Source organism: Balearica regulorum, chromosome 2 (assembly GCF_011004875.1).
Source record: "Balearica regulorum gibbericeps isolate bBalReg1 chromosome 2, bBalReg1.pri, whole genome shotgun sequence".
In the NCBI taxonomy this organism is placed as follows: Eukaryota; Metazoa; Chordata; class Aves; order Gruiformes; family Gruidae; genus Balearica; species Balearica regulorum.
The window spans coordinates 19931631-19946718 of NC_046185.1; positions in this window are offsets into that span (position 1 = coordinate 19931631).

A 15088-nucleotide genomic window follows, 5' to 3' on the forward strand; every position below is an offset into this window, starting at 1 on the left:
TGCTTTTCAATCAAATTTAAACTGGAAGGTAATGGATAGATACAGATCGGCAAGACAGTATAAATGAATATGAGCTATCAATAGTCAGTGACACTTCATATTTGTCTAGTTTTCCATAGGCAGCAGGTACAATGAAGATCTGCACATGGCTGTAGGGAACAGGGATGTGGACAGAGGTCCTGCCCACGCTGCGGGACGGCAAGGGAGAGAGCTTGGCAGTGTCTGAAAAATCTGTCAAAGGAGTAATGGAAGTTGGAGTCAATCCTTTTTACTGAACAATGCACAGGATGAAAATAAAGTTTTGAAAGGTTTTAAGACAAAGGAGATTATTTTTGAAATATTAAAGAGGGAGCCAGGGAAGGATTACAAAGAGAAGTGTCATGGCCAAAGCAACAAGGCGGAAAGAGGACCCATGCAGCAATATGCTCAACGGAACCAAAGAGCAAGACTGCATTTATCAAAACTAGAAAAAGTGTGTAGAGAAATCAAGATATAAGCTGACGAAAGCTGCAGGGAGAGCTTCAGCTATGCAGCTCGGTAAGAAAGGCCATGTCTTAGAGATGCAGAGCAGACTTCAACCCTTTTTTCTCCCCACAACCTCACTCCTCTTTCCAGGTGTGAAAACTTTGAAAGATGTGGGAAGGGGATTTGTCAGTTAGGTGGAGTGACAGACACATGGCGCTGCTATCTGCAGGAATGATGATGGAGGGGAGAGTTAGAGGCTGGGAGGCTGATATGTTGCTTCCTAGTATAAAGGGCACAAGATATCACAGCTACCTATGGACCCTCAGTGAACAGAACTGGGTTATAACCAGAGACCAATTTTTTGTCCCCCTTCACCAGATGCACACTTACCTGTTCCTATTTTATTACATAAGATGTGCCAGACTGTTTTCTGGCTTTGCACAGCACAACTTGTGTCCATGCAGCTATACCCTCCCTCTCTCTCCTGCAAGAGGGTGCTCTCATCCACGCTGGCTCTTGGAACAGTCCCTTGGCAATCCTTTTCCCCAAACTATTGGGGATGCCCTTTCCATGGGCATCCTTCCATGGAGAAACGATGATTGTGACAGCCCAAACCATGCTAGAAAGCGTGCTACCAGTTATGCTACACAACTGACTGTACAGCAGTGCTGTGTCTTGTTTAATTTACTAGAAGTTGTAAAGATTATTTTAGTTTACCAGACTAGTGCTCCTTTACTAGACCCAACCTGAAAGCGTCCATGTTGCTGGGGTGTGGAGGGGGTAGAAAGAAATGTGTAGTGGGGGGAGATTGCAAAAGAAACATCCTGAGCAAATCTCAAGAAACAATCTTAACTCATAATCTCAAGAAACATCACTACCAAAATCTTCCCCCACTGCATATTTACTACTAGCTGGAAAAATTCTGCAAGGGGCAATTTTCTGCATTAAGCTATGGGTCTGGCTTTCCACCTACTGCAGGCTGTGGGGCTGATCAGATCCATTTTACCTGTTATACAGCACTTCACACCTATATAATGAATCACCCTAGTACTAGTGAGCCGCGAGCAAGCCCACCACCCGTTTTACCAGGAAAATTAGGGTCAAGTTGTTTCACAAAGCTGTATGTTCATTGCAAAAGTCACATCTTAAAGCTCTCCTGATTATTAGTATTTATCTGCACCGCAGTACAGCCTATGCACCCTGAGCCTCAGTGTGTGAGGTACTATATATAAAACTGAGTAAGGCAGCCCGATCTGCTCCCCATATAACAACCAGAGCAACTGAGAAAAGGTGACAGGTGATAGTAGTAGGTGACTCTCTTCCGAGAGGTACCGAGGCACCCATTTGCCAACCTAATGCATTCTCTAGAGAGGCGTGTTGCTTACCAGGAGCTCGCATCAGGGACGTCACCGAGAGACTACCAAGCCTCGTACAGTCCACTGACTATTCCTCACTGCTGTTGTTTCACATGGGCATCAGTGACACAGCCAGGAGCAGTCTGAAGAGCATCAAGAAGGATTACAGAGCCCTGGGAGCAGCAGTAAGGGACTCTGGAGTGCAGGTAGCTTTTTCATCAATCTTCCCAGTGAAAGGGAATGGATTTGAAAGGGCCAGTCAAATCTGGCAAGTTGACAAATGGTTACAGGACTGGTGCCACAGCCAGAGGTTTGGCCACTTAGGCCATGGGACTCGCTTTCACAAATCTGGTCTACTGAGGGCTGATGGGGTCCATCTATCAGAGGAGGGGAAGAGCATCTTCGGTCATAGCCTTGCCAAGCTGTTGAAGCCAAGTTGGGCTTTAAACTAAAGTTGCTGTGGGAAGGGAACGTGAATCCATCCCACTCCTACCAGTTTGATGCCAGTACCAGCAATAGATGCCCAGAGCTGGGAGTAGGATCAAAAGGTCAGCAGGAGAACACCTGAAGTGTAGCATAAAGGAATTCCAGACACTCCAGCCAGTAAGTCAACCTCACTGGGGCCCAACTGAAATGCCTCTATGCAAACACACATAACATGAGGAATAAATAAGAGGAGTTAGAGATGTGCACACACCTGCAGGGCTATGATCTTATTGGCATCACGGAGATGTAGTGGGATGGCTCTTATGACTGGAGTTTTGGGATGGAAGGGTACATACAGGCTCTTTAGGAAGGACAGGCACAGGAGATGGAGTGTCGCTGTCAATGACCAGCTAGAGTGCATGGAGCTCTGTCTGGGGATGGATGAGGAGCTGACCGAGAGCTTACAGGTCAGGATTAAAGGGAGGGCAGAGACAGAGGACGTATTGTAATGTGGGACTGCTACAGGCTGCCCGACCAGGAAGACTGAGCAGAGGAGGACCTCTATAGACAGACAGGAGCACCCTCATGTTCATAAGCCCTGGTCCTCATGGGGGACTTCAACCACCCCGACATCCGTTGGAGGGACAACATAGCAGGGCATAAGCAATCCAGGAAGTTCCTGGAATGCATCGATGATAACTTCCTGCTCGAATAGAGGAGCCAACAAGGAGAGGTGCCATGCTGGACATTGTTCTCACAAACAGGGAGGGGATGGTAGGGGCTGTGAAACTCAAGGGCAGCCTTGGCTGCAGTGACCACGAAATGATGGAGTTCAAGATCCTCAGGGCAGCGAGGAGAGTGCATAGCAAGCTCACTATCCTGAGCTTCAGGAGAGCAGACTTTGGCTTCTTCAGGGACCTGCTTGGTAGAGTGCCATGGGACAAAGCCTTGGAGGGAAGAGGGGCCCAAGACAGCTGGCTAATATTCAAGGGTCACCTCTTCCAAGCTCAGGAGTGATGCATCCCAACAAAGAGGAAGTCAGGCAAAAATGCCTGGATGAACAAGGAGCTCCTGGGCAAAGTCAAACAAAAAAAGGAAGCCTACAGAGGCTGGTAGCACAGGCAGGTAACCTGGGAGGAATACAGAGAAACTGTCCGAGCAGCCAGGGATCAGGTTAGGAAAGCCAAAGCCCTGACAGAATTAAATCTGGCCAGGGACATCAAGGGCAACAAGAAAAGCTTCTATAGTTATGTCAACACTAAAAGGAAGACTAGGGAAAATGTGGGCCATCTCCAGAAGGAAACTGGAGACCTGGTTACTCGGGATAAGGTACTCAATGACTTCTTTGCCTCAGTCTTCACTGACAAGTGCTCAAGCCACACCACCCAAGTTGCAGAAGGCAAAGGCAGGGACTGGGAGAATGAAGAACCACCCACTGTAGGAGAAGATCAGGTTCGAGATCATCGAAGGAACCTGAAGGTGCACAAGTCCATAGGACCTGATGAGATGCATCCACGTATCCTGAGGGAACTGGTGGATGAAGTTGGTAAGCCACTATCCATCATATTTGAGAAGTCCTGGCAGTCTGGTGAAGTTCCCACTGATTGGAGAAGGGGAAACATAACCCCCATTTTTGAAAAGGGAAAAAAGGAAGACCCAGGGAACTACAGGCAGTGTCACCTCTGTTCCCAGCAACATCGTGGAGCAGATCCTCCTGGAAACTATGCTCAGGCACATGGAAACTAAGGAGATGATTGGTGACAGGTGACATGGCTTCACTAAGGGCAAATCATGCCTGACAAATTTGGTAGCCTTATGTGATGGGGTTATAGTGTTGGTGAATAAGGGAAGAGTAATTGATGTCTTTTACCTGGACTTGTGCAAAGCATTTGACATTGTCCCACACAACATATTTGTCTCTAAATTGGAAAGACATGGATTCGATGAATGGACCACTTGGTGGATAAGGAATTGGCTGGATGGTCGCACTCAAAGAGTTGTGGTCAATGGCTCAATGTCCAAGTGGAAACCAGTGACAGGTGGCATTCCTCAGGGGTTGGTACTGGGACCAGTGCTGGTTAACATCTTTGTCGGTGACATGAACAGTGGGATCAAGTACACCCTCAGCAAGTTTGCCAATGACAGCAAGCTGTGTGGTGCGGTTGACATGCTGAAGGGAAGGGATGTCATCCAGAGGGACCTTGACAGGCTGGAGAGGTGGACCTGTGTGAACCACATGAAGTTCAACAAGGCCAAGTGCAAGGTCCTGCACATGGATCGAGGCAATCCCAAGCACAACTCCAGGCTGGGCAGAGAATGGATTGAGAGCAGCCCTGAGGAGAAGGACTTGGGGCTGTTGGTTGATGAAAAGCTCAACATGAGCCGACAGTGTGTGCTTGCAGCCCAGAAAGCCAACCGTGTCCTGGGCTCCATCAAAACCAGCATGGCCAGCAGGTTGAGGGAGGTGATTCTGCCCCTCTATGAGTGAGATCCCACCTGGGGTACTGTGTCCAGCTCTGGGGGCCCCCGACATAAAAAGGACATGGAGCTGTTGGAGCGAGTCCAGAGGAGGCCACAAAGATGAACAGAGAGATGGAGCACCTGTCCTATGAAGACAGGCTGAGAGAGTTGGGGTTGTTCAACCTGGAGAAGAGAAGGCTCTGGGAAGACCTTATAGCAGCCTTCCAGTACATAAAGAGGGCCTACAAGAAAGCTGGAGAGGGACTGTTTATAAGGGCATGTAGTGACAGAACAAAGGATAATGGCTTTAATCAGAAGGAGGGTAGATTTAGATTAGATATTATGAAGAAATTCTTTCCTATGAGGGTGGTGAGGCACTGGCACAGGTTGCCCAGAGAGGTTGCGGATGCCCCCCTCCCTGGAAGTGTTGTCCCAAGGCCAGGTTGGAAGGGGCTTTGGGCAACCTGGTCTAGTGGAGGGTGTCCCTGCCCATGGCAGGGGGGGTTGGAACTAGATGATCTTTAAGGTCCCTTCCAGCTTAACCCTGGCTACACATACAGACTGGGCGATGAGATGCTGGAGACCAGCCATGGTGAAAGAGACTTGGGGGTCTTGGTCAACAGCAAGTTGAACATGAGTCAACAGTGTGCCCAGGCTGCCAGGAAGGCCAACCATATCCTGGGGTGCATCAAGCACGGCATTGCTAGCCGGTCTAGGGAAGTGATTGTCCCACTCTACACTGCGCTGGTGCAGCCTCACCTCGAGTACTGTGTGCAGTTTTGGGTGCCACAGTACAAAAAGGACATAAAACTATTGGAGAGTGTCCAAAGGAGAACAACAAAGATGGTGAAGGATCTAGAGGGGAAGACGTGTGATGAGAGACTGAAGTCCCTTGGTTTGTTCAGCCTAGAGAAGACTGAGGGGAGACCTCATTGCGGCCTACAGCTTCCTCACGAGGGGGAGTGAAGGGGCAGGCACTGATCTCCTCCCTCTGGTGACCAGTGATAGAACCCGAGGGAATGGCTTGAAGCTGCAACAAGGGAGGTTTAGGTTGGATATTAGGAAAAGGTTCTTCACCAAGAGGGTGGTCGGGCACTGGAACAGGTTCCCCAGGGAAGTGGTCACAGCACCAAGCTTGACTGAGTTCAAGAAGCATCTGGACAACGCTCTCAGTCATATGCTCTGATTCGGCTGGTCCTGTGTGGAGTTGGACTCGATGATCCTTATGGGTCCCTTCCAACTCAGGATATTCTATGATTCTATGATTCTATAAACTTAAACCATTCTATGACTCTAAGATTCTGTGAAAACCAGAACAAAAAGATGTTCCCATACTCCAATGAGCTTATTCTGATCTGGCTGCACAGTAATATTGAAATGTTTTGTTGAATATTAAGATTGAATAAACGGACAAGGTATGTGGCATGTACTCAAATATTTTTTAATGAAAATTTCTGACCCAAATGACCCTTGAAAGGTATAAGCTGTCATTCTGAGAAATGCATAGGGGTAGGCGTCATCTTTTACAGTGCAGAATCTGAAACGCTTTCAAAGCGCTGGCACCAAAAGAGAGACTTGGGGACAATTTTTGGCATAAACCTGAAGAAAAACTGCCTGAGCACTGGAAGAAACCGAAAAGTTGACACCTTTTTGAGAACCTAAACTAACCTATGGTGCTTCAGGGTATTTTCCTTTAGAATAAGTATTCTGTCTTCTATAGCGCTGAACAGTACATACAACAGAGGATACCATTTTTGAGAAAGAAAACAAGCCTCATGACACAAATCCTGCTCACTGAACTTAAGCAAACGTTCTTCATATTGAATCCAATAGGGCAACTTATGAAAAGTAGAGATGAGAATTTGGTCCATTATGTTGCTATCAGATTTAAATTACACCAATAACTGAGATGCATGGGGTATCAGTGACAGGAATACTGGACGTAGAGTGTATGATTACTCAATTACTCCAATGTCTGTTGGATGCTTAAAGGCTAAAACAATTTTGGGTTCCTTCCAGTCAGTGCATATCACTGTCAGCTCTTCGGATAGTTTACCTTTCCCAAGAAGCTTTTGCTTACCTTATCACCTTCCCAGATCTGCTGCCTGCATTCTCCAATTACTGCACTTAACTGCAAGCCACGTTACATATACTTTACACTTCATCTTTATCTGTTCCATTTCGGTGATGTGATATTAGGCAAACATCTTAAACTTACAGCACTGGGCTTTAAGGCACTGACATCTTAGATTTATTTTCCCCAAAGCTTTCAGTTTTAGCAGGAGCTCAAATGGAGCACTGAGAAAGCAGAGCAGGGAGCCATAGCCACAAATGTGGAGGTAGTTTGGCAAATGAAAGTATTCTTAAAATGCAAGGCAGAAAGGGGCAAAAATCTGCAGTACTCTGTAGTTCTGACTCATGAAGGAGATCACTGAATTGAAAGTTGAAAAGAAAGCTGAAACAGAAGATAATCTAAACCAAAAAGGAGAAAAGTTTGAAGCAAGAGGTACCTAATTAATATAAGTTAAAAGAAATCTATAAAAAAGAATACATTAGCTGGAAATACTTCTTATTACTGTTGTTATTTCTATATAAAAATTCTTTAAGGAAAGCAGCTATTCAGAGTGAGCCAGAAATATCTATTTCCTCCATTAAACAGTTTTATCTGATTTCGGTTTACCCTGCAGTACCACTATTTGAAATGCAATGCATCATTCGGGGAAATAACAGCCAACCCATAGATTGCTCATAAAAGGAATGTGGTTCATACTTAATATCCAAAATAAAACTTTTTTGTTCATTCTAATTTGTCACATGGGTCTTAAACTTGCTTCTGTGTGCTGATAAAATGAATCCATAACCAAGTGGCTTCTGCTTCCGTCGATTACACATTTTGAGCACCAGTCATTGCTTCTTACAAATGCTCACTAATATTTTCCTTGGTTTGCTGTTTCTCTGAACACTTTTCTGCTCCAAACCTAAAGGAGCAGTTTTGTAATACAATAAAAAATTTCATCAAAGTGAAACAGATTTATCACAGCCAATATATACAGAAAACTCATGTATCAATAAAAGGAAATAGTAGGAAAATCAGCAATGACTACAAAATAAACAAACTATTAAACTGCTTTTCTAATATTTTTATATTAAGATACAGATTTAATATGAGATAATAATGGACATGTTGAAAATGCTGTCTGAAGTGGGGCTCTCCATATAACTTCAGAGTGTTCCTAATCCTTATGCTTTCGGGGTAAGGGCTCAGGCCCACAAAGCTGTTCAAGGAGGGCTAGAAACCTAAACACCTCTTCAGAGCCAGGCTACGGTCAGAACCGGGTCTCTGAAAGAGACTTTACAGGCACTGAATGCACTGATTTAAAACCATCTTTGGGTTACTGACATCTTCTTTAGGGAAGCACATAAGCATTCACTTGACCTTACACAAATGCTGACTGAAAAAGTGCGTTTTTGGGAGGGTACCATTGGCACTACTGGTTGCTTAGCAAGCTCTGCAAATCATATTTTTCCCAGAGGTGACCCTGTTTAAAATTAAAGGCATGAGATTTTATAATATCAAGTCCAAGTCACACACACATACCCCACCCATCTGTACATAAAACTAAATCGTATAAATTCATGGAGTGCCTTGCCCAATAAGGCCATATAAACACACTCCATTATTCACAATTTAAGAAAAAAAAACCCTCTCTAGATAGTTATATTAATCATTGATTGGAACTTTGCAGACTTCAGAGCTAGTAACCCAAAACCTGCCTCAAATTAGAAAAAAATGGATGTGGTAGTAGTTAACGTTAAGGTGGAATTCTTCTGATTGAACTATTTATCTGGTAGTGTTTCAGATAATTAAACTGAGCTCTGAGTAATATGAAAGGGTATAGTTATGGTCAGTTTTTATCTTCTAGCACTGCAGGGCTGTTGGGACTTGAAAATTATATGCAGGCAGGTTTGGAATGGGTCCAAGGTAGACCACACCGGACTAAGTAACATCTGGTGTATAGGGCTTAGGCTTTTTAAAAGTGTGTCTGGACAACTGTAAAATAGAAATGACATACATCTCTGACTAAAGGCCGTACGTAAAGTTGGCAGCAAGTTAATTGTATGTTATTTGGAAAGGCACTGTTCTGGTCTCAAAGCTGGGTACAACCATCCTGGAATACATGCGAAGACATTCCAGTTACACTGTAAAGAATTTATTTTACATCAAGTGAATGAGAAATACTTGTAAAACCGTCATCTTTGACCAGCATTTCTCCTGCCTCTCTTTCATATTTAACAAGCTGAAAAAAAAAACCAACCCAAAAGAGTTCTAAGACCTTGGTCCGGCCCCAGGATGTTACTGACACAGGCGATATATAGAGGACTTCAGAAACTGTTAACATGGTATGAAGTGCTGATATATATCAATCTAGTCATTGCTGAATTTAAACAGTTATATTTTTTACTCTAAGTTTTTGGATCAGAAAGACTCTTCTGTAAATTATAATGTACAAGCAATGTCTGCCATAAGTTGTCTCCACACTTTTCTCCATACCAGTGTTTAAACGTAACAGGGCTTTCTCCTGTGAATCCATAAAATTGCCTTCCCGTAGGTTAGAGCCAAAGCCAGGGGAAAAGAGATGCTCTCCCACCCCCTGCCCTGGGCATGCACTGTACAGCGGGGACCCCGGCTGTCAATGGTGGAAGGAAAGAAGCGGAGGCTAAAGTTTATCACCATCTGTTTCTGGCTAACTAACTGCAGCACCAAAATGTGTAGTTGAGCATTTTCTAAAAACAAAAGCAAAACAGCTCCCAAGTGATTATAATCACTCTTGGAAACAACGGCCGATGCCCACTTGTGTGTTTATCACCATCGGCCTGCTCTCCTTTCCTCTCTCCAAATGGTTGTTGCGTTTCCGTGTTGCATGCTGTCTTAAACAGAATTGCCCCTGGGACAGGTCATGTATCACGGCATATGTCCACAGAGCACCTTTGCGATCCAGCGCCTCTGATCTTTACAGCAATGATACTGTGTAGGCAGGAAAGAGCATCTGACCTGGCATAAGGAAAATTCCCTAGAAAGGTTTCTCCCTTTGGAAAGAGGTGAATGGAAGAAAAAAGATGCATCTAAAAAATTAAAGAACTAATGTATTTGACCACAAGTCAGAACTTTTTTGAAAGGAAAAAAACCCCAAACTAAATGATGTTTTCCTGATTTTAACAAAAAACATCAACAATCATTTTCTGTCATTTGAAACGCAAATATCTGGTGAGAAAAAAAAAATGGTGAGGAAAAAGGATTGGGCAGAAAAAAAAGGTATCTTGAAAAAACCCTATCTTATATTTTCCTAAACACATAAAAGGCCAAAAAGCAATTATGTCTTTAGAAGTTATTTTCTTGGGTCACTTCAGATGTGTATATGGTCAGTTTTACCATTCCTCAAGGAGAGTCAGTTGTTCCTGGGAGTGACTACAAGATGTAGGCAGTGGCAAGGGATAGCCTAGACCTCAGCTTGCCAAGAGAGCTTCCACCTTGCAGCTACATGTGCTGAAACTTCAGAGCACAGTGGTAGGTTCTGTGGTTTTTCTTAATACAGGCAGTTGAAATGTCTATCAATCAAATTAAAATCAAATTTGCCTTGTCCATACCAAGACAGAGTGGAGTGACAGGAAAACCACCGTTGGTCTCTGACAGAGGAGCTCTCACTCCACCAAATTTTGGTGTTTCAGTCATTTTCAGCGCAGCTCACTGAGGGCTCTGCCTCTTCATTTGGAGAGAGAGGGAAAGGGAAGGAGGAGAGAGTTTCCTCTTGATTAGAACCACCATGAAAAGGATGCTTTTTCTAATGAAGCTCATAGCTGACCTAAATGCATGGCTGAGACAGTAACAATAATATATTGTGTTATAAATATATAAAATAAAAAATGTCTGAGGCAGTAAAAACTTTAAAAAAAAAATCCTACAATATGTAAAACATTTTCTTTTACTTATCACCTGAGAGGCCCACAGGCTGCTGCTGAGAGCAAACCTCTCCCAGCTAACCACTGGTTTGGGTGCCCAGCTAAGTTCCAGTTGTGGTAATTAAGTCCAGTCCATACTTCAGTTCAGACTGGGCTGCATACGTGCAAAGTGCCGAGCCATTTGCTCTTGAGACCGTGCGAGCTGAATGCTTTTTCTTCTGCTTTGCATGAAATACAACATGATTTTTTCCAAAGGAATGGCTGCGTGCTGTTGCCTGCTGCAGCCGCTCACCCAGCGAGGCAAGAGGCTGGGCTGGGCAGGTCGGTGACACCCCGCGACGGCGGCTGTACACACGCACACCAACGACCGCGGCTGCTCACTCCCAGCCGGCTGGAAGCCCTTTATGAAGGTTTGTGACCTGTTGCTTTCACAAATAGTCATACTGTAAAACTCCGACAGACACCTCAGGACAAAGCACCTGCAAAATACACTTACTGCAGAAATATTTTTTTCATTTAACGGCATCTGAAACCATTAAGTCAGCAAATAATAGTGTTCCTGAAAGTGGAAAAAAATAAGCCAAACCTTTTTCCTTCCAATGTCTGAAACATAATTCCTAGGCTGTGATCATCGCCAATTTTTATCCCGCAATTACATTTTTTGCTGGTTTTAAATCTAAATCTATTGCAAACTGTGACTGAGATTTTACAGCATATCAACTCCATATTTAAAACTCAGTCACTAATTCCAATACAGCAGATTTCTTATGATAGGCAAAATGGACCTTTAACAGCAATGGTTATGTTAAAAAAGGGCTTAAAAAGGTTTAAGGAACTTTTTACAGGAGGAATGCTCATTGCAAAGGTAAAGCAGGGAGAAGTTAAAATGCAGGAGCTAGAAATAGTATGATTCTGTCTTCAGAGCAGAAGATTGCCTGTGGAAATACGCCACTGCTCAGCAAAACTTTTTAAGTGACCAGGGTAAAGGATGAACAAAAACGTCACTACTATAAATGAGACTTGGTAACAGGTCTGGCAGATGCTGAAAGGACAGCCGAGCTGTGCCACCTTACACCCCAGAGATGAAGAAATGCAGAGTGGTGAAGGACTGAAAAGGTGAAAGACTGGGCACACAAAACTTTCTGTGCAACAGTGTCACTGCAGGTTTTCTCTTCAAAGCTCTGCCCCACTTGAAGCAGCGCTCCTGCTTTACGAAATGGTTGCAGCCATGTGGGTGTAGGAGATACTACCACCACAGCCACGTACCAGTGTGTAGCGACATGCTGAGCCGCAGATGATGCTCTTGCTTCACTGTCTTGCGCTGTGCACTTATGCTGGACACCCTAAATTCAGTCTCAGATCAAAATCTCCCTTGAGCAGAGACAGTTACATCCACCGCACCTCAGATCTGCCCGCCTGCCCATTTCTGCAGTGCCAGTGCCCTAAGCTGCTTCCCTCCGAGCCTCCCCTGTGACAGGATCGTACCTGGGGGGGGAAATTCATCCCTCCTTTCAGCTCCCCACATAAACCATCTAAAATAAGGTCATGCTTTAAAATACTAACGGCTTATTATTTCACTACCTTTTTCACTTCTGCATTGAAAATACTATTACTTGCAAAGTGCTCACAGCTTTTCTTCTCTATCTGTAAATATTCCTCCTGATTTGAAATATAGGGAGCATGGAAGAGGTCCAGGTACAACCTGAAATTCAGACCAGCTTCTAAGTAATACCACGGCCAGGGGTGGCTTCACGCTGACCTGTAATTCAAGAAAACCTTGATCACTTTTCATATGGCCGAAATAAATGGAAGGCTGAGAAAAAGGCAAACATACTTTCCATAATAAATTTTGGAAGGAGCAAAAATAATGACATAAGCCCACATCCTGGGGTGACCTGAAAGTGGATTCACGCAGGAGATGTAAGCTGCAAGCTGCAGCTGTGGGCTACTGGAGAGAAAAATGCAAAGCCTATTGCTACAGAACTACGTCCAAGGCATGCCCGAACCCATTCACAATCCAGAACTTGCCTCATGTCCACGCTGGACAGACGCGAGCAAGCCCCTGCTCAAAGACAGAAGGCAACTCTTTTGTGACTGAACATCAGGAGCGAAAGCCTGGGCTCTCGGTAGCGTGGGTCAATGCGTACACCAGCATGTACCTGCCACACGTGGACACAGCGTTACAGACCAGCAGTCATCCTGTGCTTCCGGGATCCAGTCATTTGCTGCCCGTGGTTAGAGATGTTTTCGATCATATCTCTAACCAGCTTGCATGCAGTAAATGTTTCCATGTCTTGGTGTCTTTTCTAGCTACCTTCCTGACCCAGCTTCTCATCCCAGCGCTGTCCTTGCTCTGCCTGGCCACGCCTGGGCTCCCCTCAGCGTCGCACAGAGGAGAAGGGCAAACCCATCCCTCCTGGCTGCTCACCTGGCCACAGCAGTACAGCATTATGAATTTGCCACTTCCCAAAAGACAGGAGAGGCTTTTGCTACTCCCTACAAGAAGGATCATAACTTTCACCTGTAGAAAGTTACACTCGCATGTAACAACTCATCATAACTGAACCTAAGCTACCCCTCCAGTGCATACCTCCAGCCACACTGTATGCTTAGCCAAAACCTGTTTCAAGTCAACATAAACTGATCTGAAATCCATGCAGTAGTTTACCCAATGTAATTACAGCAGATTAGGCTTAATTTCCCATTTAGCTTACTGTGGCGGGCGCTCAGCACCACCACGACAGCCTCCACCCATGAACAAAGCACCTCGCTCTTGGTTCTTGTCCCAGCGCAGTTCTCCATGCGCACAGTTGTGGTTGGTGATTTCCATTGCTGACCTGGCTACTATATGAGCAATTTGACCAGATTACCAGGGTAATTAATGTTCTAGCTTCATCTCTCTCAACATCCATACATACAATGGTTAATAACTGCATTTAAGTAGAAGCCTTGCGTGTGAGTTTTCAAAAAGCTTTTACTCTCTGCAAACCTGAACACCATGTTTTCAAACTAGTTGCATGGAAAAACCACACAGCGAGTGACACAATGAGAACTCAGCAACATCTCTGAATGACTTTTACAGAAAGACTCTCTCCTTAGACCTGAAGCCTGCTATTCAGTTCCTGCTAAAGCAATATTCCCAATAAAAAAGCATAGGATACAAGGAGGAAGGTAATACAGCACAAGAAAAAACACATTGTAGAAGTTTATGGCTGCAGCCATAACTGTACAACCCTCACAAACAGGTGATGAGGCTTAGCCCATTCTCAGCCTAAAAAAGCGTTAGGCCTTCACTACGCCCCCACTGAACCCTTCCAGTTCCCAGTGAACCCTCTGAGATGCCATGAGCAGGCAGGGAGAAACATCTGCAGCCCAGCGTGCAGTGTACGGGCCACCACATGTTCCACGAGCTCTGCTGGGCACCTCTGGGGCACATTCCTCTTCAGGTTGGCTTTTGGATGTCGCAGAAGGCTGGCCTTCAAAAGCATCCTGGGCCGCCGAGCTTCAGGAGCCCATGTGGGATTTGTCCCCCAGACAACAATGTTCTGCACAGCTTGGCTCTGGGGAGGGCTCTCACAATGAACAAGCACAGCCAGCTCGGATATACTATACCTCATCAAGTAGATGGTTTATCAGGACTTAAACCTCACTATACCTCGTAAACATGTCCTTTCAAAGAGCCACTCATAAACTGGAAACAACACATCCTGCAAAGGGGAAAGTGTGGCCTACAGTTAACTTATTTATTCCTATATAACATACTACAGACGTCCTGATTTTTACAGCATTACATGTTTTGAACCTTTTCAGTAAAGTGGAGGTTTCTCATTTCAGCCTAACTGCTGTTAATCTGTTCCAAATGTTAACATTGCAAATAAGGTCTGGTTACCATCTCTGCCCCAAGTCGATAATAGGAACGGAGCTGATCAGCATCTGGTTTAGTTCAGAGTACAACTTGCTGCCTAATACTGCAGAATTTGGGTTGGAAGATCGTTGCATTTCATGAACACCACAAAAAAAATTAAACTAACAACACTCACATACAGTCATGTGTCATTATTTATTGCTCTATAGGCTTGCTAAAGATGGAATATCGCGTTACTAATTTTGGCAAATTCCAGCACACATAAACAGGCCAAAACCTCTTAACATAAATTATACCAGAGCTGCCTAATGATAATTAAAAAAATTCGGTCGCTTACTTTCTAGACTTGTGATGGAAAAATAGTTTAAAAATAAGAGAAATTTTTAAATCAGTTTCTTTTCTTGTCTTGCACTTTGAACACTTGAATTGTTATGTGTCTGATTCATTGCAAGGCACTTGGCAATAAAGCTCTTTCAATATATAGAAAACTATGGTTATAAATGAAAATGGTCTAAAAAAGATTTATAAAATACAAATTAGTATTTTAATGGAATATAAT